The 24073-nt window shown below is 35.5% G+C and overlaps 2 long non-coding RNA genes and 1 pseudogene across 2 annotated transcripts; all 3 read right to left on the bottom strand.

Annotated features, from left to right (window-relative positions):
- Window positions 1-4238: 4238 nt before the first annotated feature.
- On the bottom strand, window positions 4239-7592 carry LOC132298780 (uncharacterized). The gene is made up of 2 exons (XR_009479951.1): window positions 7448-7592; window positions 4239-7338 (listed from the first exon to the last, which is right to left on the bottom strand). It is a non-coding gene; the product is annotated as an uncharacterized LOC132298780 (long non-coding RNA).
- A 78-nt stretch (window positions 7593-7670) lies between these two features.
- On the bottom strand, window positions 7671-8437 carry LOC132298781 (uncharacterized). Its single transcript, XR_009479952.1, has 3 exons — window positions 8221-8437; window positions 7946-8094; window positions 7671-7869 (listed from the first exon to the last, which is right to left on the bottom strand). It is a non-coding gene; the product is annotated as an uncharacterized LOC132298781 (long non-coding RNA).
- An 8738-nt stretch (window positions 8438-17175) lies between these two features.
- LOC132300416 (loganic acid O-methyltransferase-like) lies at window positions 17176-19959 on the bottom strand (annotated as a pseudogene).
- Window positions 19960-24073: the final 4114 nt, after the last annotated feature.

Here is a 24073-nt window from a genome sequence, read left to right on the forward strand (position 1 = left end):
GATTGCTTCTTGCTTCTTGCCCTCTTCCACAAGGGACTCTTCTAGCTCAGAAGCAAAGTTTTCTAAACAATCTGGGACTCTATCTCTTCCCCTTGCCAATTTCTCGGTCAGGTCTATGGGCTTTCTTACTTCACTTTTAGTTTTCTAACCATGATCCTCCTCCCACAGCTTTCTTCCTTTTGCTCTTCTCCTCTGGAAACGACGTTTTTGTGTTCGCGTGTAAGCTGCATCTCTATATTTGGGAAACTTAGGATGGTCCACCCTTTTCCACCTTTTTGAATGAGGAATTGGGGGCTTGACCATCCTTAGATTAAGGGTTTTAGTTTCTTTCTTTACCCAAACTTCTGAAGTGACCCTGGGTTTTCCATGAGAAGCATTAACGAACTCCTTATCTTTTCTGGTAGGTTTTTCCACCTTTCTTTCATGAAATTTGGAATCTTTTTTCTTTGGTGGAAGAAAGCTTCTTTTCTCATAATCCCTTGCTTCCAGGTTTCGTGGTCAAAACCTAAAGTTTTCTACATATTCAGGTCTCTTTTGATTAATAGGCCTTCTGTCAACATGCCTTTCTCTGGCTGGAATGGTTACAATAAACGATTCTACCAGCTGTCGAAAAGCCAATCTGTCATGAACCTTTCTTTTCTGACCACGCTCCTCACTTGGTGTCTACTCCTCCTTGTTCTTGCCCATCGATTGCACTGAGGACAACACCCTTGCTGAATGAGGGCAATTTAAGCTTTTCAGAGTTGCCTCTCCAGTTCTGCCACAGATTTTTCCAATGGAATTGACTCTGGCACAACAGCTGTTTTTCTTTTAGCCTTTCCTTCGTCCAAGTCCACCTTCTTTCTAGGATGGTCAACAGTGATACTAATTACATTAGTAGTGACCACTGCTAGAAAAGGATTCCCATCTACTTCCATTGCTTCATTTTTCTCTAGAAATTTCATCTTCCCCTCCTTGATCGCTTTCTGCATAATATTACGAAAAATAACACAATTATTAGTTGAATGTCTCCATGAATTGTGATACCTACAATATTCCCCAAGTAAATCGTAAGGAATTGGGAGTTTATGCCCAAGAGTTAGAATTAGCTGCTTGTCGACCATCAACAAGTCGAATATTTGCTCAGCCTTGGTAATGTCAAAGGAATATCCTTTGGTGGAATCAGGTATCCCTTTCTTATTTGAAGTGGAAGTGGCTTGGGCACTAGTAGTAGCTACAGATTTTGACTTTACAAGTGCCTCACAAATATATAGCTTTTTGACGTTTAAGTCTACCATATGGACCTCAAAATCACTGTTAAGGTCAGCAGCAAAGACTTCATAATTTGGGTTGCGATAGTAAGTTCCTTTTGAGGAAGCTTTCCTATCCTTTTCCTCATAAAGTAACCCTTCATACTTGGCAACTCTACTCACCAAGTCAAAGAGATCACAGAATTCTATCCCTTCGAATTTATTGCACAATTCAAGGTCTAGACCATTAACAGCCATTTTGACATACTCGATTTTTAGAAGATCTACATGACACTTGTGCTTTGCCTTTCTGAATCTGGATAGAAAAGTTTCTGCAGATTCTCCTGGCAACTGGTTAAGCCTAGAAAGATCGGCCATGGAAACTTCTGGCTTAATTCGATAGAAATGTGCATGGAACATTTCTTAAAACTGATGCCAACTATTAATAAAATTTGTAGGCAAATTAGTATACCATTTGAAGGCATATCCGGTCAAGGTATTAGGAAACAACCATATTTTTAACCATTGATTGCCTCCTGCTTCGCCGCATTGAACCGTAAATCGGCTTATGTGTTCTACGGTGGATTGATTGCCTTCGCCACTGAAAGTGGCAAATTCAGGAATTCTGAAATTCCCTGGATATTCAACATTATCTACGAACTCAAGGTATGGTTTCCTATAGACAGGTCTTCCACCCCTTCTCGTCAAACCAAATTCATGCTGAAAGAATTCAGTAAGTTGGTATCTATCCCACATCTCAGGTAACTGGACTTGTGGTTGGTAATTCTCTGGCCATCTTTGTGGTTGGTTGGCCATGGGTTGCCCCCCAAACGTCACTGGAAATGTGTTTGGGTCTAGGTTATTCCTTCAGTGACCTCTATTGCCTCCTTCTTCAGGATGCTCCCTTTGAATGTTCTACCACCCACCTGCTACAGGAAAAACCTGAGGTGGTTTTTGAGGGATGGTAAAAGGTGTCTGAACATTCTACTGGCCAACATTGGGTGGAAAATACGATTGAATTCCTAATTGACCTGCCTAAGCTATACCCTAAGAAGACCTAAATTGATGCAAATTGTTAGTAAAAACTTCATGACATACCTGTTGAGGCGTAATCACTGGAGCTGAATTCTGAATTTACTGGGTCACTGGAATGGACATCAATTGTACAGGTGGCACCTGCACTGTCTGTGCCTGTGGTATGGTACTCACAGGTTGATAAGATGGACTTCCCTAAAGAAAAAGTACTTGGTCTGTTCATTGGAATGGCCGATTGCTGAGAACTTTCTAAATTACTTGGCCTATCGGCCATGCTCTGAGAAAGACTGGCCAAAATTTGAGGAACGTTGGCCATGCTTTTAGAAAGACTGACCATACTCTGAGGAAGACCGGCCATGCTTTGAGTTAGATTGGCAATGCTTTGAGGAAGACTGGCCATATTTGTAGAAGACCTTTTAAACATAGTTTCCAGTCTGCTGGTCATTTTGTCTTGTGCTCGAATGGCCTCATCGTGATTACGACTCATCAAACGTGTCATATCCAAGATTGGTCCATTCGTCATTGCTTCGACGATCATTGCAATCATATTTTTTCCTTCTTTAGGAACGGAACATGAACTTTCATCAGAAAGTCCAATAGCTTGTTCCTCTTCAATTTTGGCAGGATCTTGAACAGATTTGCCGTGTCTTTTTCCTCCCGCCATAGAAACACTCCGTTCAGAATGTCCTGCCGGGCGTGCCACTATGTTTGGCCTGAAAAAAATGGACGCTGGTTCTGATAGAACCGGATAGGCGTGCCAGGAACTGCAGCAGTTTCAAAGAGAGATCCAAACAATATTCTAGAAGGAAGACTGCGAAACCAAGCGATTGTGAAGAGGTTTAGAATAAACACCTCTAGGTTCTTTTTACCTTTGATAAAGGACTTCGGGATGGTTAAATGGCTAGGAAGAACTATAAAATTACTTATGAAAGTAAAGGAATTATCTAATGGAAAGTAAAGTGCAGGATTGAAACTAATTAAATTAAAAGTGTATTTCAATTAAAAGTAAAATTGTATTGAAATGCGTGTTTTATTTGGCATTGAGCAGGCCTACATAATGACCTATTTATAGAATGAAAATATAATTAGTTACAATAACAGTTGTGAACAGTTCCATTGATGCTTCCAAATGCTTCCAAGTGTCCAAGCCATACAATCGTGCTTTCCCTGATTCTCCTAGAGTCCCAACCATGCAATCGTGCTTTGATTTTCTGGAACTTCCACGTTACAAACATAGAATCGTGTCTTGATTTTCCTTGGATCTTCAACGTTCCAAACGTGCCATCAATCATGCACTCATGCCCCTTGATGCCGTTAAAGCTCCCACGTTCCAAACATGCAATCAATCACTACAATAGTTATGGCTTTCACCAGCATTTCATACAATCAATCACTACAACAGTTATGGCTTTCACCAGCTCTCAAAAATGCTGGTAAAAAGTCTTAAAAAGCGCTAGTAATTACTAGCGCTTTACCAGCGCTTTTGAAAAAGCGCTGGTGAATCCAGCGTCAGTAGGCCTTTACCAGCACTTTTTCGGAAACACTGGTAAAGACCCTTTGCTAGTGCTTTTTCAAAAGTGATGGTAAATACCCTTTACCACCGCTTTTTCAGAAGCGCTGACATAGGGTATTTACCAGCGCTTTCTGAAAAAGCACTAGCAAAGGGTCATTTGAATTTTTTTTTTCCCCCCTATACTAGCGCTTCTTAAAAGAGCGCTAGTAAGGTGTCATTATATATATATATATATATATATATATATATATATATATATATTTCCCCCTTTATTGTTTTTGGAAAAAAATATCTTTACGATTACTAAATGTCATCCAATATAACACAAGTTAATATAAAAATACCATCCAAATTGTTTTAACATAATACAACCACAAGTTAATCTGCTGCCAATATGAAAAATATTATTGAAATTGACTACTAAAAGATAAAGCTAGTAAATGTCAACCAAAGCGCCAAAATGTATACTAATACAACCACAAGTTAACCTGCCAATATGAAAATACCATCCAAATTGTCTAGATAAAGCTATTAAATGTCACAAAAAAAAAAAAAAAGAATTTTTGACAAATGTAGTACAAGTTTTTCAAAAAGAACCAAGGCAAAGGAAATTCAGAAAGCATAGCCACGACCCCATCTTCAGCTTCAACTTCAACTTCAACAAGTCTTCTTGCCCATTTGATTTGAATTACCTTACATTTTTTATAAATTCATTAAGCGCACATTATAATAAATGGAAATTTAATATATAAGAGAAATTAAAAGTTCATAACTTTAACTAAATTGGCATCATGACTAAAAAATGAATTTGGGAATACTCTAGGAGGAGCATTTAAAGAATCAAAACCCTTCAAAATAACAAAACAAAATACATGAAATATTGGCATAAGTAAACATATATTTCGTAAAGAGTAAAACTAATAATAAATATACATGTCCACTACAATTTTGCTATTGCATCTACATTAGCATAGCCACCTGTTGTTGTAAATTTTCCAACTTGTCGTCATAGTTGGCTCGTAAATTTTCCAACTTCTTGTCATAGTTGGCTTGCATTTTTGAAATGGTCTCCTGCAACTCTACACGTGCAGCACATGCCTCCTCATCAGATTTTTTGACATTATTAATCAGTTCAGCTTTACCAAGAAAGGCCCCCAAACATCACTTGGCATAAGCCCCAAGCCAAGCATCCCCGCATGACCAGTTCTCTCTTCTCCCCTCACAATAGAGAACAAATCATTAGAACTGCCAATAGGCAAGTCAGAGTAACTTTTTTGAAGATCTTTTATGTTTTCCTGCAAAAATAATAATAATAATAATAATAATAATAATGAATGTATAGAAAATAAATTAAACAAAATGCTTCATATCCAACATTTGTAATTGTAAAATAAATTAACTATATCAGCTAGAAAATATAGATATTTCAAATATTTCATTATTGATTTAGTTACACAAGTAGGTTCGTACAACATTAAAATTGTTGAAATAAGTATTAACAACAAAACTGCAACAATCCGAAAACATTGATTTCCTTTTCTTCTTTTTTCCTTTTTTTTTTTTTTTTTTTTTTTTTTTTTGGCTCTTTGCTTTTTAATCTAGTTTCAGCTCCAGGTAACTAAGTAAATCAAAGATTATGTCAAATTGTTCAGCTGTATCAAGTTTCCATAAATGAAATTTGGGTAGTATACCTAACTTTTAGAATGGAGGGAGATTCTGGAGTAATGTGAAAGAGCAGCGGTGAAAAATGGACTCAATTTTTTAAATTTCTAGTCCAAATGCAAGAAATTGAGATTTTCTAGCTATATAAAAGGTTAAAGTCCAAAGTTAATTACTCTATTTTTACAAGACTAAGGATTTAGGCAACATAAATCTAGCTACTTGTCCAATCGTGGGCGCGGGCTGACAAGGATTTTTGGGGACAGAAGGGGGAAGAGAAAAGAACCACTCAAACTAGGGTAAGTCTTCAGTGCAAATATAAAATAAAATAAAATAAAATAATTGATCACTTTCCCTTGCCTCCTGGTCTCTCCTCAGTATGGTCTCAGTATAGTCACTTGGAAAGAACAATGTTGGTGAGACACTCATAACATGGCTTTCCTTGAGTTTCAAAACATGGGCATAATGGAATGAAACAACATAATGATACAAGGAGAATGAGGAAATGTAAGCATAAAGTACAACATTTTGTAGTTACCCTGGATCATAGAGGAATAATAATCAAGATATAAACAGGTTCGAGCACAAGGTGCAACTGTTCAGAAGGCCGAAGGGCACACCTTGCATAAGGATTTCAGCTGAGCCACACCTTACGTACAGCTGACACTCGGACATTTGGAACCAAATCATGTAATGTGCTGACTATGGTCCAAGTTATTATAAACAATGATGTTCTACCACCCTGTACTTAAATATGAAGGGGTCATATGAATGAAAGTTACTAAGATTCCAAGTCTCTGTACATTTTAATTTGAATGTGTTCCTATATATGATTTCTACCATTCAATGACTCTTAAGGCCTGAAGACACCTGATACAAAGCTCTTGTTCCATATAGCAAGGTTACATTAGTTTTTGCTAGAGAATTTTTTTTAACTACATATTTCTAAATATATAGTTGTGTGTCACACAAAATTGTAATACCTGTTTCCTCACAACTGAGAGAACAAAGTTTGTAAAGTGATACAAGTATTCTCTGGGCAAGTCACCTCTCAAATCTGCTAAATCTTTAGTTCCGGTCAGTTTTACTAAGTTCGTTTTTCAACTTGCTTTGTTTTTTCAATCTCACTGCTCTACCTAAAGTTCAAGTAAATTCTTAAATAAAAAGCTGATTTAGATCCTTGAGATGAAATTTCATAACTGAAGAGAGAAAGAAAAGGGTTTCAAGATTAATTAATGGAATAACAAGGGCTAGAATGGGTTCCAAGACAAAGTGTGATTGATTCAAAGCAGTGATATATTGGGTTGTAGACACACATAACAGTTGAATGGGAAGTGGAGAAAGCCAGATGTGAATAATAACTGCCTCTTTTGTGCAAAACATAAGAATATGTTGCATAACCAAAAACTCTTATTCAGCTTAACTCAACAAAGCCTTATTCCTACTATTTGAAGTTGCCTACATTCAAAAGACTATTGCACTGGTATGAGTAAGAAATTAATACAAACAACAAACAACAAATAGCAAATACTTCTCCTCCGCAACACAAATCAATCAACAAGAAGCCTCTACATACATTGATCCCATACTCCCATGCTTTTCAACAAATACAAGAAAGTAAATTGCTTCCACATGGGCCGATGATAAACAATGAAATTAAAATGCCTCCACATGGGCTGATGATTTAAAAATTGGTCACTTCAAGGCATGTGACCCCCTACTACACCGCAAAGAGTTTAAAAATTGGTCACTTCAAGGCACATGACCCCCTTTTTACAAAATGGAAGCATGAAAACTTACAATCATCTCCAAAGTAGCATCAGTAGCATTGTCATCCTTATTTATATGTGTGCGAATGAATAAATCTGCACGAGAAAGCTAAATACCTTCTTTTTCCTCAATCTATAAAAGAAACATAGACATTGTGATATATATTATTTACCACTAACATTTATAATCATTCAACGATATAGGAATTGAAATAATTTATATTACCAAAACTTCAACTAACCTCAGCAGAAACACGTGCAAAGCTTTTTGTCCTTGTAGTATGCATCATTGTCTGCTTCCCACGACGTTCTTTGTTTTTTTCGCTGACCTCCTACAAAAAGTGAGAAAAAGTAAACGTTCTTTGAGTAAAGAACATTCCACCTAAAATAATGACTGAAAGTAAGTAAACTATAAATTGAACTCATTGACTTTAAACAAAATTGATAGATGGAGGATTACCTTCGCAATAGGCATACCCCAATGCCTAACCAAAAACTCTCAATGCTCCTTTTCAACATTAGGTGGTGGGTTTGTCAATCTTTCTGCATTTGTATCCCTAACCGAGTAGTATTCACTTTTTAATTCACACTTATGCCCCCTCCATTTTTTTTCGATGGAGGATAATGTCCACTGTTTTGACATGATTCTCACATCATACTTTCCCTGAAAATGTGATAATTGCTGCATATTAATCCACTTTTTCTATAAAAATTATTTTAATGTCATTGAAGGGTTTTACCTTTACAATGTTCCACATCCTCTTTAAGCCATTTAGGCATCTCCCACCAAGTTTTGTAGCACAAAGGAGCTAATATACCATTCCGAGCAAGTGTTGCCAAATAATTAGTATATGTACCACTTCCAAGGCCGATCGGCTGTCCACTTAACCTTAAACAAAAATTAACAATTATAAATGTTTAGTACAAAAATAAAGATAGATATCCTTTTTTCTCCTTCATATTGAATATAGTCTAATTATGTAAACTATATAAGATGATCTCTATATATATGTACCTTAATGGTAATAAGGTTGTCGTGTTTACGACATTTTTGCATCGGTCAGGCCCCGTCTCTTCTTCGGCGATGGGATGATTTTGAAGTTGAAGCTTCGGTATTTTGTTCACTCACTTTTTCGACTTCACTAACCGTTCGTTTCATTGTCAGCTTATTATTTATCCTTCCTGGAAAAGCAAACAAAAAAGTGAGAATTCATTTAAGAGAATGTAATCAAATTGTTAAAAAAAGGCGGTGCACAATCCAGGTAAAACCAATAAAAAGAAATAATAAATACCTCAAAACTTTAGGATATTTTTGGTTGTCCAATGGAAATTATATAAAACCATTCTGTTTTTGGTAAAATCCTTGATTGCACTTATACAATAATGTGCCAAGAATAGATCAAAACATATTAAAAATATATAAGCACAAAAACACTAAATCAATTTTCATGGGAAGCGTACATGTGCATGCTACAAAATATGATACTGCAATATTATTGTCAAAGCTGCATATATATATATATATATATATATATAATCAATCAAAGCTTATAATATCCAAAAAAGACATTTGACATCCAAAAAAGGCGTTTCACATCCATTGAGTAGTAGATATGGAATCATCCTAAATCTCATCTTCATCAACATCATCATCTTCTTCTATAGTTGTTCTAAGCAAATCAGCTCTTGTCCAAAACGTGCTATCATCAGGTACATCCAAGTCGTTATCCACATGTTGTGCATGAAATGGCTCCTGAACTTGATAAGATTCAATATCGTGCTCTGGCATATCATAAAGGTCTCGCGGTTTTGTGCCAACAACCACTTTCCACTCATTGTCAATGGGATCATCAACATAGAATACTTGTACAGCTTGAGATGCTAAAATGAAAGACTCATCTGTTCCCAACGATCGTGACGAATTAACAAGCTTAAATCGAAAATCATCCTCCTTTATTCCTCTACCCTTGGATAAAACATCAAACCAATCACACTTAAACAATACCACCTCCTATTTACAATGCAATTTAACTCAATGATATCAGTCAACACACCATAGTACTGAATATCTCCTGTAACGGGATTTTAATTGGTGGCTCTTGCATAACTAGATGTCACTGCCTTTATGACAACTCCACTATTCTGAGTCTTTCTCTGTCTCTTAACATCTCTAACATGAAACTTCAAACCATTGATCACAAACTTCTTAAACCGTTTCGCGACAGGGTTTGGACCTTGTGCTAGCCACCTCAGCTCATTAGGAATTGGATCCTCAGTATCTCGCAACTATATTCATAAAGATATAACTTATATAATAAGGTAATTTTTCATAAACCTATAATACACCAACACGTATACAAAAGTCAAATACTTACACGTTCATTAAACCATTTGTGAAATAAATCATGAGACGTCTTCTCTAATTGTCTTGGTTTTAAATAGCGCTGCCTCATCTTAAGAAATCTCTTATGTTTTCTGCATTGTGAAAATATAATGTCAAACATATTGCCTATTAAACTAAATGAAGTTTGACACGAATATAATCATGTAATATATTGGGGAACTTAATCTTACTCAATGAATGGTTCTGCTCCATTATAATTGAACAAAACACACCGATGAGCTTGCACCAAAGTCATCCCATCTAGATTAATGAACTCTTGTTTTCCCAAGGCACAACCTTGTGCACCAAAATTATTCACTTCCTCTCCATCAAGCACATTATCGGAATTCCTTTGGGGCCTATCAAATCTCGTCTCAATATTTGTCAAATAATGTGAACAAAAAGTCAAGCATTCTTCCGCTAAATAACCTTCTGCTATTGAACCCTCGGGATGACTTCTATATCACACGTAATTTTTCAAAGTCATAGGGTACCTAAATATAAAGTATGAAATTTAATAATATCAGAATTATTGAAAAACAAACAAGCTATAAATGAAAATTCATTAAAAATCTTGACCTCTCAATTGGATACATCCAACGGTATTGCACTGGTCCTGCAATCCTTGCCTTTTGAGCCAAGTGAACAGATAAATGTACCATTATGGTAAAGAAGGCAGGTGGGAATATCATTTCCAACTAACGTAGTATTAAAACAATCCGGTGTTCCAATTTATCCAAGTCCTCAGGCCGAAGAGTCTTTGAACACAGCTCTCGATAAAAGTTACTGCGCTCAACAAGTACTGAGCAAACATTCTTAGGCAATATCCTACGAATGGCTATGGCTAGAAGTTGTTGCATCAAGATATGACAATCATAACTCTTCAACCCACTAATTTTACGCTCTTTCAATTTCACACAACGTGAAATGTTAGATGCATACCCATCTGGAACTTTTAACATTTTTCAACACTCGACATAATGTGCTCTTTTCAAGTGAAGATAGCGTGAAACTTGCAGGAGGCAAATAAAATTTATTTGAACCACGTTCTTGTGGGTGAAGTGAAAGCCTTACTCCCATATCATGTAGGTCAAGTCTTGCTTTTAATCCATCATTCCCTTTCCACTCATTCATCAATGTGTGAAGTATATTATCACATATATTTTTTTCCAATATGCATCACATCTAGATTATGACCCAGAAGATTATACTTCCAATATGGTAATTGAAAGAATATACTCTTCTTTCTCCAATTGTGCAGCGGACGCGTCCGATCTTCACTCTTCATTCATGTAACAATTGTGTTCCAGATAACATAGGCGGTGCACACCTTACCTCTTCAGTGCCATCAAATGCTGATTTACAACGCCTATATTTATGATCTTTTTCAAGAAAACAACGATGCCCATCATAACATATTTTCTTACTATGATCTAAGAAATGAGAGCAAGTGTCTTTGTTACAAGTAGGACAAGCCAAATATCCTTTTGTACTCCAACCGGATACCATTGCATAACCAGGAAAGTCAGAAAGAGTCCAAAACAATGTTGCATGCATGCGGAACATCTCATTTCTTGAAGCATCATAAGTTTCCACCCCATCAACCCACAACTCTTTTAATTCCTCTATCAAAGGCTGCAAATAGACATCAATATCATTTCCAGGTCCCTTAGGGCCAAGTATCAAGGTTGATAGAATAAAATAAGATTATTTCATGCACATCCATAAGGGTAGGTTATACACGAGTATCAAAACAGGCCATGTACTGTGTGCAACACTCATGGTCTTGAATGGATTGAACCCATCAGTTGCTAATGCAAGCCTGAAATTTCGAGGATCACTAGAAAATGTTGGGTATCTTTTATCAAAGCTATCCCACACTGGGGAGTCAACGGGATGTCTCATCAATCCATCCTTGATTCGCTCTTCGGCATGCCATCTCATAGAAGAAGCTGTCTTACTTGACATGAACAATCTTTGGAGTCTTGGCTTCAAAGGAAAATATCGTATAACTTTAGCAAGAATTTTTTTATTTGTTGATGAGGATGATGTACTCGCATTGCCCTCAGGTTGCTCCCGGTGTCCATAGGGGCATGGATACTTAGTTTTTCAGAATCTTTTTCTTTTCTTGGGGTATTTTTCGTAAATATCTTTTGAAGATATTTTATTTCAGGAGTTTTTAAGAAAATATTTTTTGAAGATATTTTCATTTTAGGTCATTAGTGCAATTAATAAAAGTTATTGCAAAAATGCTTTGTTTTGAGCCTGGATCCTTGTACGGGATTCATTTTCACATTTCGTTGAGTCGTGTACTCTTAGAATTGTCTTCTGGTCGTTTTCCCTCAGTTTCAGGGTTTCTGGCCTAGTTGCCGCCGAACTTGTTCGGGGCATAACTTTTTGCTCAGAACTCAGTTTTTGACGCCGTTTCTTCCGTTATTTATATTTTCTCATTTTGAATCTTCTGAATCAAAAACTTTCCACCCTGACTTGCCACAATTATGACACATTTCATCATTAGAGTGCTCCTTCCAATACAACATACAATCAGAGGGACATGCATGAATCTTATCATATTTAAGACCCAGGTCACCAATCATCTTCTTTGTTTCATTGAAGGTTTTTGGTAATGGCTCGTTATCTGGTAATCCATCTTTTATCACTTTTAACAGATCAGTGAATGATTTGTCACTCCAATTATATTTAGTGAAGACTAAATATAGCTTCACTACACAGGATAACTTTGAAAACTTTTTACACCCACGATATAACTCTTGGTTTGCATCTTCCAATAGCCTATAAAATTTATCTAACTCTTCATTTGACACCCTTCGATGCTGATCATTTTCTCCATTGGTCTCTTCCTTCCCTTCAGTTGGAACACCAAAACCCTCATGTAAGAGTCCATGCATATCATCATTTTTGTTTGCATTGATATCCTCATGTGTTGTGTGTACATCAGTTTGCTGAGAAGATGGCGGCACTTCTTCCCCGTGATAAAACCAAGTTGTGTATGACTGAATAAACTTATTGCATACCAAATCATCTCTCACCTCAGAACGTGTTTTTTTTATACAATTGCCACAATCAGTACAAAGACAATATATACGCCCATCCTTCCCAACTCAAACTCTTCAACTCCACACAAGTATGCTGAACTTAACCTAGTTGCATGGTAATGCATATAAAAAATCAAATTGAGTAAACTGTAGTTATTAGATTAAGTAACCTAATCAAACTACAATCTGAAGTACCTTGATTAAGTTATCCAACTTCTAGCCATGATAACCTAAATATAATATATGGACAAAAAATATATTATTGGTAAACATGATAACAATTTAGTCAATGTATTTAAAAAGAACAAAAAAGGAACAGCAAAATTAATCATGACTACTCCATAAAAACAAATTCCTCAACAAAATGTAGCTAGGGTTCCTAAGAATGAACCGGTTCCTTTTTACATCACAAATTGAAGGTTCTGTTTTGTGGATAAATTGTAAAATATATGATATTTTGTAGAGTTTTCAATGATATTTATATTTTATTTTTTGTAAAAGAAAATTCCAGTAAAATATCTCAAAATAGGAGAAATAAAGAGAAAACAATAAAATATAGAAAGAAAGAAAAGGATATAACAAATCAAACTACATACCTCTCCTAATCACAATATAACTCCTCCTAAACATAACTAAAACTATCAGACCTTGTACTTGAAACTCTCTGAAACTAAAACCGAAACTCTCTGAAACTAAAACCTACAGTAATATCTCAATCACTACCTAGAGAACTCCAAAAAATAAGGGCTGATAATAATAAATTTCATAGTGCTCAAAGAAGACCAATAAGCAACTCCAAATCCCAAAAATTTAGACCAACGATAACCTCTTGCAGAAAACCCTTTCATATCATAAACTAGATTAAAAATGTTATGCATCCAGTGTTCCACCAAGTGAAATCAATGATTTTTTCCTATACTACTAATAGTAATTAAAGAAAGCTTATATCCCAATAATTGGAACTTCTGATGCAGGCAAGCATTCATTCAGTTATAGATCGAAGCCATGACCCAAATTGCAAGAATAAAGGACATTTGAAACAAGTAAAAAAAAAAAGCACAATAACGATGCAACCCCACACACTGATCAGTTGCGTTGATAATCTTACAACTAACAGTTGACATGGATGCAGTATATTATAAACTTCAATAAGGTTCAACATGGACACATTGTGATCATTAATAAAGAATATAAGTAAACCAAAAAGACATATGCTATGTAAATGCTCTATGGTGAACAGAAGTTTGAACAAACAGATGTTGTGCTAGTGCAAGTATGCACAAATTACAAGTATGTACCTTTGAAGCAGCACTGAGATCTGAACTCTTCTCAATTAAACTGTCCAGCTTCTCACCACGTGCAAGGACACTATCAATAGTCTTATGCTGTATCAAGCTTATAAACATACGAGGAAAGCGTACAGTAATAGATTAACATTAGTAAATAATTGTTGCAATAAGACTACAAGGTTATATACAAAATATTCAAAATCCCCTTGCTTCAATTTCCAAAAAAAAGAATATTCATAATCACATTTTCATGTCACATCTACAAAACTTCATCCCACTAAAAATAGTGAGGATAAATTAATTAACATTTATATATTTCTATGCAAGACTAAGATTTGCTTCTACCAAATAGTTTTGTTGTAAAGTGTAGAGAATACTATCCTACAAACTATGACAGCAAAGTTGATATAGAACAGCACTGTAAAAGTAGTAATAGAACCCCGAATAATTGATTTTACTGTGGGCTTAATTCGTGGAAATCTTATATATTTATGGCTTTAGTTTGTTGAAAAATAGGAAGTTTTCATGAAGAGCTGTTGAAAATCACTTGGTTCAAGAGGCGAAGGTTGCAGGAAATTCTGGACAGATTGTGGAATTTAAGTATAATTTTGAAGGCCTAAAGATAAGAAAAAGGGTTAAAATTGATTTTGAGCTGGTACAAAAGAGTTTGGGGATGAAAAAGGGAGAGTTAAAGGACTGAGACTAGTAACCCACAAGAAAATATTAGCTTTTATGTGCACAGCAGTTGAATAATTGACTATGGAAGGGTTAGGCCTTGTAAGATAGGATCTTAAGGGTAAACAAGTCTGATTATCTCTTGCAAGGGCTAAAAAAAAGTGCAGAAACTTTAACAAAAATAATAATAATGATAACAAAATAAATAAATAAGTTAGGCATCACAACGAAGGTTAGAAGAACTAAAATAGCTTCTGAAAATTCAATAAACTTATCTTTACTGAAATTAAAAGAGAATCTAAGTGTGTGTAAATTTGCTAGAAATTTCATACAGCTTTTAGGACTATGACTCCTAATATAGTTTTGAAATATAAAAATTTAAAGACTTTGACTAATAAAACTTCTCTAAAGTAACTATATATACATATAGAGAGTGAGGGGCAGAAAATTCCCCAACCATCACAAGCAAAAAAAAGTTACCTGAGAGTTATGGAGAACAAGCAAAGGCGAGACAGCTTGAAGAGAAACCAAGGGCTTCAACTTCGTACTCTCAGATGAAATACCCAAAGAGAGACGGGTTAGCCTTGCAGCTGAGAAACGGCCTGATCAATCAAGGTCTTCAGCTTAGAAATGGAAATAATCTTGAACAATCATATTGCTTACTACTGAGATGAAAATTTTATAAACCCTAATTTGATGAACCACAATAAAATTCAATTGTCTGACAATCCAACAGATTGAATTTTGTAAAACTAAAAAAGACCCATCCTCCTGTAAAACTAAAATAGGCCCATCATTCTATGGGGTCTGCTGAATCAAAAACAAGCACGACTAACCCTAGAATTGCGCGAAGAAATTAAAATGAAACAGAGAGGTACCTGAGAGAGGCTTTAGTGAGAACGTGAAGAGACAGCCTGAAGAGAAACCTAGGGCTTCAACTTTGTAATCTCAGATGAGATAAAGCCGAAAGAGAGACCGGTTAGTAAACATCAATCAAGGACTTCAGCTGAGAAATGCAGATCAAGCAGTGGGAAAAACTGGAGGGAAGGGAAATATTGGAGGGAATGGAAGGACTATTACCAGCTTTTAGGAGCGCTGGTACTAAAGACCTTAGGTTGCTGGGACAATTGCACTTATACCAGTGCTCTACACCTCGTTCTTCTAAAGAAAGCTGATAAAAGTCTAATATGTTGTAGTGAATCATGCAATCGTGTCCTTTGATGTCGTTATCTTAAAAACAAATCGCACAATTTTCTTTGTCTGAACAATGGCCATTACTCCTGATGGTGGTGGTAATGGCCTACGTTAAAAACTCTTCTGTTATATTGTGGTTTTTTTTGAAGAAATCAACTTTCATATTTTTAGGCACTAGAATTCAACGTCTGAAAATTCAACAATTAACACGTTCCTTTGACCATGTCATCTTGCTCTTACGTAGCTTCTCCAGTGATAGACTTCCATATCAATTCAACTGTCAAATAAATCCATACCCATGCGCCACGTGTCCTATTTCAATTGGAGAAGTTGTTTTAAGCAAAAACCATCAACCACTTCTAATTAAAATTCCTTGAGTTTAGTCTTTACCCATACTCCTTTCACATGTCACAAACCGGCTCAGTCAAAAATTCCTTCCACGTGTCTACTTTTTCATTGGGAGAAAAAGGGTGTAAACAACATGAAAATAAGTAATTTATTGAATTAAACTAAAAGAAGGTTACGTACAGTTTCTGTGTACTCTAAGGTCTAATTATGTGGCCACCTCATGGTTAAGAGTACTACAATTTAGTTAATCGGTAGGGCCAAATTTAAGAAAATAAAAGCACTTTGTTAAGGTTGTATTATGTAAATTTCCAAGTTAGTTGGCCGAAGCTGACTTAATTATTTTTAAGGTTAATTTCAGTGACATTCCCGTTAGGGTTGGTCCATTTTTCACTCACACTTCCTTAAGTTTGGTCCATTTTTCACCCACACTCCAAAACTTATTTTTTTAATTGCGTTCAAAGCATTTATTTACAGAAGATATATGGGTGCTCCAAGGAAACATTCTGAGACACTCCACTGCTTAAATCCAAATATCATAGTTTGTGCCTAAGACTCCTCTTAGAGTGCCAATATCAATTCATTTTCCTAGATAGGCTTATTTTACATATCTATTAGGTCTTCTAGTCCCATAATCTATATAAAAAAGGCAGGTCGAATTATGATAACCAGGATGTAACTGCCGAGAAAGCAAATATGATTTATCTTGGTGATGATTGTCACTGCAGAAGTACATCACAATGTAGTTTTCCATTTGAACTCAAATCGCATCACAATGTATTCAATTCATCAGTCAGCATAACTATGATATTGTCAGAATCAAATTCAAAATCTGCCAATTTCTGGATTTCAGCACAAAATCTAAATTTCTTATTGATTGTTGACAATAAATAAGTCCCATGCTTGAGTTTAAACCATTTTCTTATTGATTATTTATTTTCTTTTTCTTTTTTTTTTTTCCTGAATAACATTATATTATTTATCCAAGTACAATAAAAAAATAAAAAATAAAAAAAAGGAGAGGGGGATAAGATAGCAACAGCATGTAAATTACCCTTATAATGAGGCCAATACCATCACAACTCACATCATTTATGCTTCAAAACAAAAAATACTTGATTTATTTCATTGTAGCCTTTGTCCAGCAGGCAGGAAAACTCTGCACTTTTTTGAGAAACTCTGTCAAACATTTCACCAACAATCTGACTTCCAAAATGTTTGGTGAAAACTCCTTCCATGCCAGCTCTTAGGTGCATTATAAATGTGTGCGCATCAAGTGGGGCATTCATCATTGACCTCGAATCCATCATCTGCATTCTCTCAATGCTGAAACACCCGTTTTCTTCTACAAGTTGTGCAATCTCCTTGGGGGAGGGACAATACACAGGAATGTTAAATGAATCCACTTGAGCTTCACTTACTAATCCCTATAATAGCGGTTTGCATTAAGATGTTACACAGAATTACAATGGAAATATGATTCAAGTGCAACATATATTTATCAAAATGTAATGCAGAATGGATATTCCTGCTGAACATTGACTTACCTCATTCACCATATCCATGAGTGTAGACCCAATGCAATCAAACTGCCGACCTGCCGAGAGCTGAGAATAATGGATATCATCCGAAAGACCAGGCATGAACACTACCATCATCCCTCCAGCCACAATCTCTTTAGCTCTAGCATTCAGAAAGTTCTTCATGTCTTTTGTAAATTGAGCTGCATAAGCATTCGCTACTTCCTCCGACGCACTTGGGTAGTAAATTCTTCCCTTGTTCCATGCTCGTGATTTTTTGTCAAGCAACTCTTCAGGCAACTTAGAGAGCCAGTGGAGTGCAGTGGAGGAATACACAAAATGGAGAGAGGACTCCGGGAATAAGCGGCCATAGAAAGAACCTGGCACTCCAGCAGCAAAGTATTGCCTATCATGAGGAAGGGATGCGAAAAGAGTAGTGAAATCATTGGCTGCATGATCGTTGATGAACACTTGGAATTCGGGCGCTTTAGAAACATTGCCTTGGGAAAGACACTTTTTTTTCCATGGCTTCTAGTACATTTTGCATGGCAATGAAGGTATTTGTCCCAACTGAACATCCCAAATCTGCTATGCGCAATGTGTTTGAATTAGAAATGAGGCTTTTTATGTCGAGCTTCTTTGCAATTGCTTCATCGATCATTTCTTGAGCATAATTTATAGTTTCTATCTGTAAAATCAAAAAAAGATGTTACTGCTCTTGTTGCTATAATCATCATTGTCACTGCTATCAGATTCGGAATGCTTTGATCATCATTAACAAATCCAATTAGTGCATGGAATAGTAAAAACTACTTGATCCACTTCAGAGATGGCGAAACCTAGTTATATGTCATGACTGAATCTGTTATACCGGATGGTATTACTATAGCCTAAATATTATACAAGTGAACTGAGAAATTAACCCCCCTCCCTCCCCCTTTCAATATATGAGCTCATTTATGCTATAGTTCTTGAAATATGCTATTCAAATTGAGAGAAGGGCATCCATAATAGAACTATTTTAAAATGAGGCTGAAAACCTGGGTATAATATTGAATATGCGTTTGACATATCTGTTGGACATCCACATATATATCTAAAATTCACATTCTCTATATAATTATTCATAAAACCATTCTTTTATGTTTGTTTTAATATGGATTATCCAAAAACAAATGAAATACTCATATTGGACTCTGTATGATAGAATACCATCGTATCCTTGGAAATAATCGATTAGTATAAAAATTTGTGCATATTTAGTTGCATTCCAATATCTTTAGGTTAGTGTATCTGATGGCTGAACATACCAATATAGCCTTTAACATGGTAGAGAACCAACTAATTTGCAAATTATGGTTGAATTGATTCTGTAATGTATGTATACCTCATGTTTCAAGCAACAGTTATCGTTTTTATAGCTTATTCAAGTATATTCCGTAGAAGATGGAAAATAAAGGATATAACATATTCAAGTATCCCATTGCCAAACCAACGAGTCAGTAGCCTAGCGTTATCTCCCAAAAGAAGGTCAAAGGTTTAAGCTTGAAGGGACATGTGTGGACATGTGTGAGAGTACCAACTAAGAAATAATAGAAAAAAGAAAAAAAAAAAAAAAAAACAAAAACAAAAATCAAAGTATCCCATTGCTAGGTTTAGCAAAACATGAACTGATAGACAACAAAGAACAGTACTAACTCACGAACTGATTTAGTAATTTCAACAACCTCCACACACTAATCATAAAAAAACAAAAATAAAAAAAAAAAATAAAAACCAAAATTCAAGATTTATACTTCAGCCATCAGTTTATTTGGTTTATCAGTATCTGTTTTACATTTTCCAGTTAGGGGGCAAACTGTATGGATACAAATTTCTGAATATATATTTTTTTCCCTGTTTTTGGAATTTGAATACTTTTATGTCAAAAAAAATATAGAATTCTTTTCCCTTACGAATTACTGAAAGAATTATGTTTATTGGAGTGAATAAGTCACCCAATTGAGTGAAATGTTAAATTCATCACCACCATAAGCCTTGGCAAATCTAATAATTTATAGAACAAGAGTACCTATTCAACAAAATAATCAGATGCTGATAAACACACATATATACATGTAATCTAGTACCTGGTAGGTGGAGTTCTTGGTGTAGCTGTAAGTGCCATCTCCACCATTCATCGGATATGACTCTGTCATTGCCACTGCTTCTTGTTGCTCATCTTTCTCTCTCCGCCAAATTAATTGTGTGAGAGTTCAGAGATCTTTGCTATATTATACTATATATATATATATATATATTATATACACACAAAATAGATAGATGGATAATGTTAAAACACTTTTGGCTTTGGAAGTCTCTTAGAATTGGGAGGTATGAGCGTGGGGTCCACAGAACGCTGTCCTATATATATATGTAGTCTGCATTGGCGGCTCCTTCGTGCCGTGTAACACTAAACGATTCTAGGACCATTTTGTCACTTTGTAGGACTAAATAAGAATTGACGATTCTATTACCATTTTGTCACTTTGTAAATTTTCAACAAAATTGTCTATCATTCGTTACGAGTGACGTACTAAGACCCAGACAAACAAGTTAGTTGTTGGGAATTGTCAATGGTTGAGGTGGAGATTGGAAAGCTTTTCCACTAACCAAATTATAGATCTTTTGACAAAACGACTCCAAAATGAAACACGATTGTTTCAATGAAAAACTCAATTGGGTGACTAGAGAGGTCACGTGTGAATTGAACTTTTCACTTTGCGAGTTCTCAAACTTCAATCCTGGTAATAGAAAATATAAGAAAAAAATTATAGCTTGGTCATTCTTTTGTACCTTACGTTTCATTTCGTTGCAGAATGGAAAAATGAATGGATAAAAAATTCTTAGAGAAAGGGAGGTTTCTTTCCCATTTTATGTTTGGTTGAAATTGAATAGAATGAATAGTAAATAGGATGTACGTGGAGATAATTTTTTTTGTTTAGTTTTTATATATTTTTCACCAATATACCCTCATTATATAAAATAATAAAAATTCGGTTAAGTACAAAAAATACCCCTGAGCTTTACTTTCTCTTAAGAAACCCGAACTTTTATTTTTATAGAAAACCCCCTAAACTATTCAATTTTTTGCAAAAAAAACCAGGTGACACTGTTCCGGTTGGATTTGTCTGTGTGACCCATGCTGTATTTTAAAAATGGCAATTTTACCCATTATACTGTTAAGGTATACAAATTTAATTTTTTAAAAAAAAAACACTGTTACAAAACTAACACAATTAGCTGTATTGTCTTCTCCTTTTCATCCCTTACCACTTCTATAGCAAAGCGTGAAAGAGAAGTGAACTTATTCTCAATTCCCTCATTTTTGTCATTGGAAAATACTTCATAAAGAATAGGTCCTTGAAAGTATTCCAACTCATACCGTCAATGTCATGGGCACTAGTCATGGTATTCCACCATATCCTTGCATCTTTGGTGAACTTATACATGACTAAGGTAATCTTTAATCAATCATTGGGCACAACTATTGTCCCAAAATGCTTCTCGACCTGCTCTAACCAATTATCCGCAACCAATGCATGGGTCTGAACCTCCTTCAAGCCACTCTTTCATAAGCTTATCAAAATGAATGATGTAACGAAGGTTCCTCTCCATATCCGTCTCCTATGGTTGAGGAATTTGCCATTGTACCACTTGTGGAAAAATGGTACGTGCCAAGCTCTGAAAAATTGAGGTCAAAGCTCTCGTTAACAAAGCCTCATCTACCGGTACTTGTGGATTAACATCCACTTCTACATATTGGCCTTGTCCCAATGGAATCCCATCTTGTAGGGACTGCCCTAATTTAATCTCTCTCCAACTCTACTCGGATCCATCTCTTTACGCTGTCCTCAAGCATGGTACGATAAAAGCAAGAAAATGGTCAAAGTGAGATCACATTAAATAGCTAAATCCACGAGCGAAGATACTCACACTACTCGTCTAATAGGGACTAAAACACATGCCAACTCAAAAATGAATAAAATCCTCACTTCCTTAGGTCACAACCTTACACATACTAATACACCACATCGGCCTAAATATATATAATCCCGACAACAACAATAACGAGCTCGCTATGAAAAAAACAACATACTGATGAACAAATAACCATAATATACACCTCAACGTATAAACATGTCTAAAAAAAAATATATCATATATATCATGTTCATTTAACGAGTGCACACTTAGCCAAACCAAAACATGCTTTAGAACATCAATCACCTTGCTATACACATAACTAACTTGTACATAAACCAATCACAATTAAGTATGCTTAAATTCGATAACCATTTCATTAATTTCATAACTATTTTGCATATAACACATAGCAATTTGGCATGCATTCAACTTAATAAACATTTAGCACTTAAGCATGTAATAGCATCAATTCAAATTCCAATTTGCACCTAGGTCAACCCTACCCATCGTCCTTAGGTTTTCAAACCTGAGTCTCTAATACCAAAATTGTAATGACCCAAACCGGAGGGTCCAAAACACTATCCGAGTCATATCCCGACCCAGCACTGCCCAAGGGTAATAAGGTCATTACAAGGTGAAGGAAATAATGATTTTGACTCTAAATGAGTCAAGGGGAGTCCATTTAAGTCATCATAGCCATATAAACTCATTTGGTGCAATTCTAAATACAAAGACAATGATCTCACTTAATTAGGCCCTTACGGTTTAGAAGATTTCCAGAGCAATCCTCACTAAAATGATCATAAATTCCTCTACAGTTGGAATTTTGGAATGAGATTGGTACCATTGGAAAGATGACTCAAAATCCTTGAATTTAGACTTATATTTGACCTAATTTGGTTAAGAAATGAAGGAGATATAACTGTTTGAAGTTAGGTCAAGAAAGTTGGTGCGCTGATGGCTTCAGTTGGCTGAAACTAAATGATTAGCAAGTTGACAGTGATGGTCAGCTGGCTGAAATGATGTTTCAGCATGCGAACATTTTATTCGGACAAAAATTACACTGTTGGTTGGATGGCTTATATCACCAGCCGGCCGAAACTCCCTAGGAGCTGAAAAATGGGCCTTTTTGGGGTACTTAAAGCCTTGGACACCCTCATGGCTCATTTGTGTGCTTGAATGTGTAGTAAACCTTCGCCAAAACATGGATTATAGTATATATATACAACAACAAACATTCTCCATACATTAATTTAGTTACAGTTACGTCATTCATGTACAAGGTAAGCTCTATTACTTCAAAAATTGTCAAAATAGTTATGTTTACATCATTAAATGATTATAGAATATTGCAAAGGATTGGAATCATAATGAGACCACAAAAGGTAAAAACATGGTCTCAAGACTATTTTCATCCATAAAAAAAATACAAGCAAATAGGTAAAAAAAAGTATATTGCAGCAAAATGAATACATAAGACAACAAAGATTAAACTTCCTAACTATGTCTAAGCAAGTGAAGGTGTTTCATCCTCTTCGTCACTTCAAGTCCTGAAAATGTTTAAAATAAAGGGGTGAGCACCACCGCTCAGTAGAGTATGCCGGCATGTATCCTAAAGCCAAGTGAGCAAACACATAAAAAAAGGAGGTCAAGACAAGGGCTCATGCTTTTACGGGGAAAATAATAAAATCAACACATGGCATTAGCAATAATATATAGTCGTAACCACATTCATATACACAAGTCCATTATAACATTATTAATACAATTAATGCTTATGTTTCAAGCTTAATGCCATGATCGACTTCATCCTAGCCAATCCCATAACCTCTTTCTAGGCACACTTGCACCATCTCAATCAAACCAAAATCCTCATACCCATCCTCGCCGAAGTCTACAAAGTCCAAATGGCACAAATCCACCACTTGTCCACCATGTGGCTTAACGGCTAGCTATCCCTGGCATAAGACCACCGCTCATCACCATTTGGGGCCTAGCTACCGAAATCTTGGAAATAAGACTACCGCTTATTTTGCAACCATCACAAACTTTCCTGAACTTGAATTTCATCCTTCTCACATCACCCTTTCATTCACATATTCTCTACCCAATGCATGAGCAAAAAATACTTCCATGAATGCACCGGGCTAGTATCATGAAATGAATATATCATCAAATACCATCATAACCATGTTACAAAACCAAGCTTCTTTAACACAAATTTCAACAATTTACTTCACATTGTCAAGTTGTCAACATCAAGCATGCTTATAGTCTATAAAGATACATTCAATTCATGTTACCCATAAACATTACCAATGCCATATTATAATATTTACCATTTTCTCAAGAGTTAACATTTAGCACTTAAACTAGCTTAACTTCCACTTCTTAAGCATGCTCACAAAACATTCACATAACCATCTTTGCATACAAGATT

Source organism: Cornus florida, unplaced genomic scaffold (assembly GCF_030987335.1).
Source record: "Cornus florida cultivar Cherokee Brave unplaced genomic scaffold, ASM3098733v1 CherokeeBrave_3.0.0_Hap2_Chr03, whole genome shotgun sequence".
NCBI classification, from domain to species: Eukaryota; Viridiplantae; Streptophyta; class Magnoliopsida; order Cornales; family Cornaceae; genus Cornus; species Cornus florida.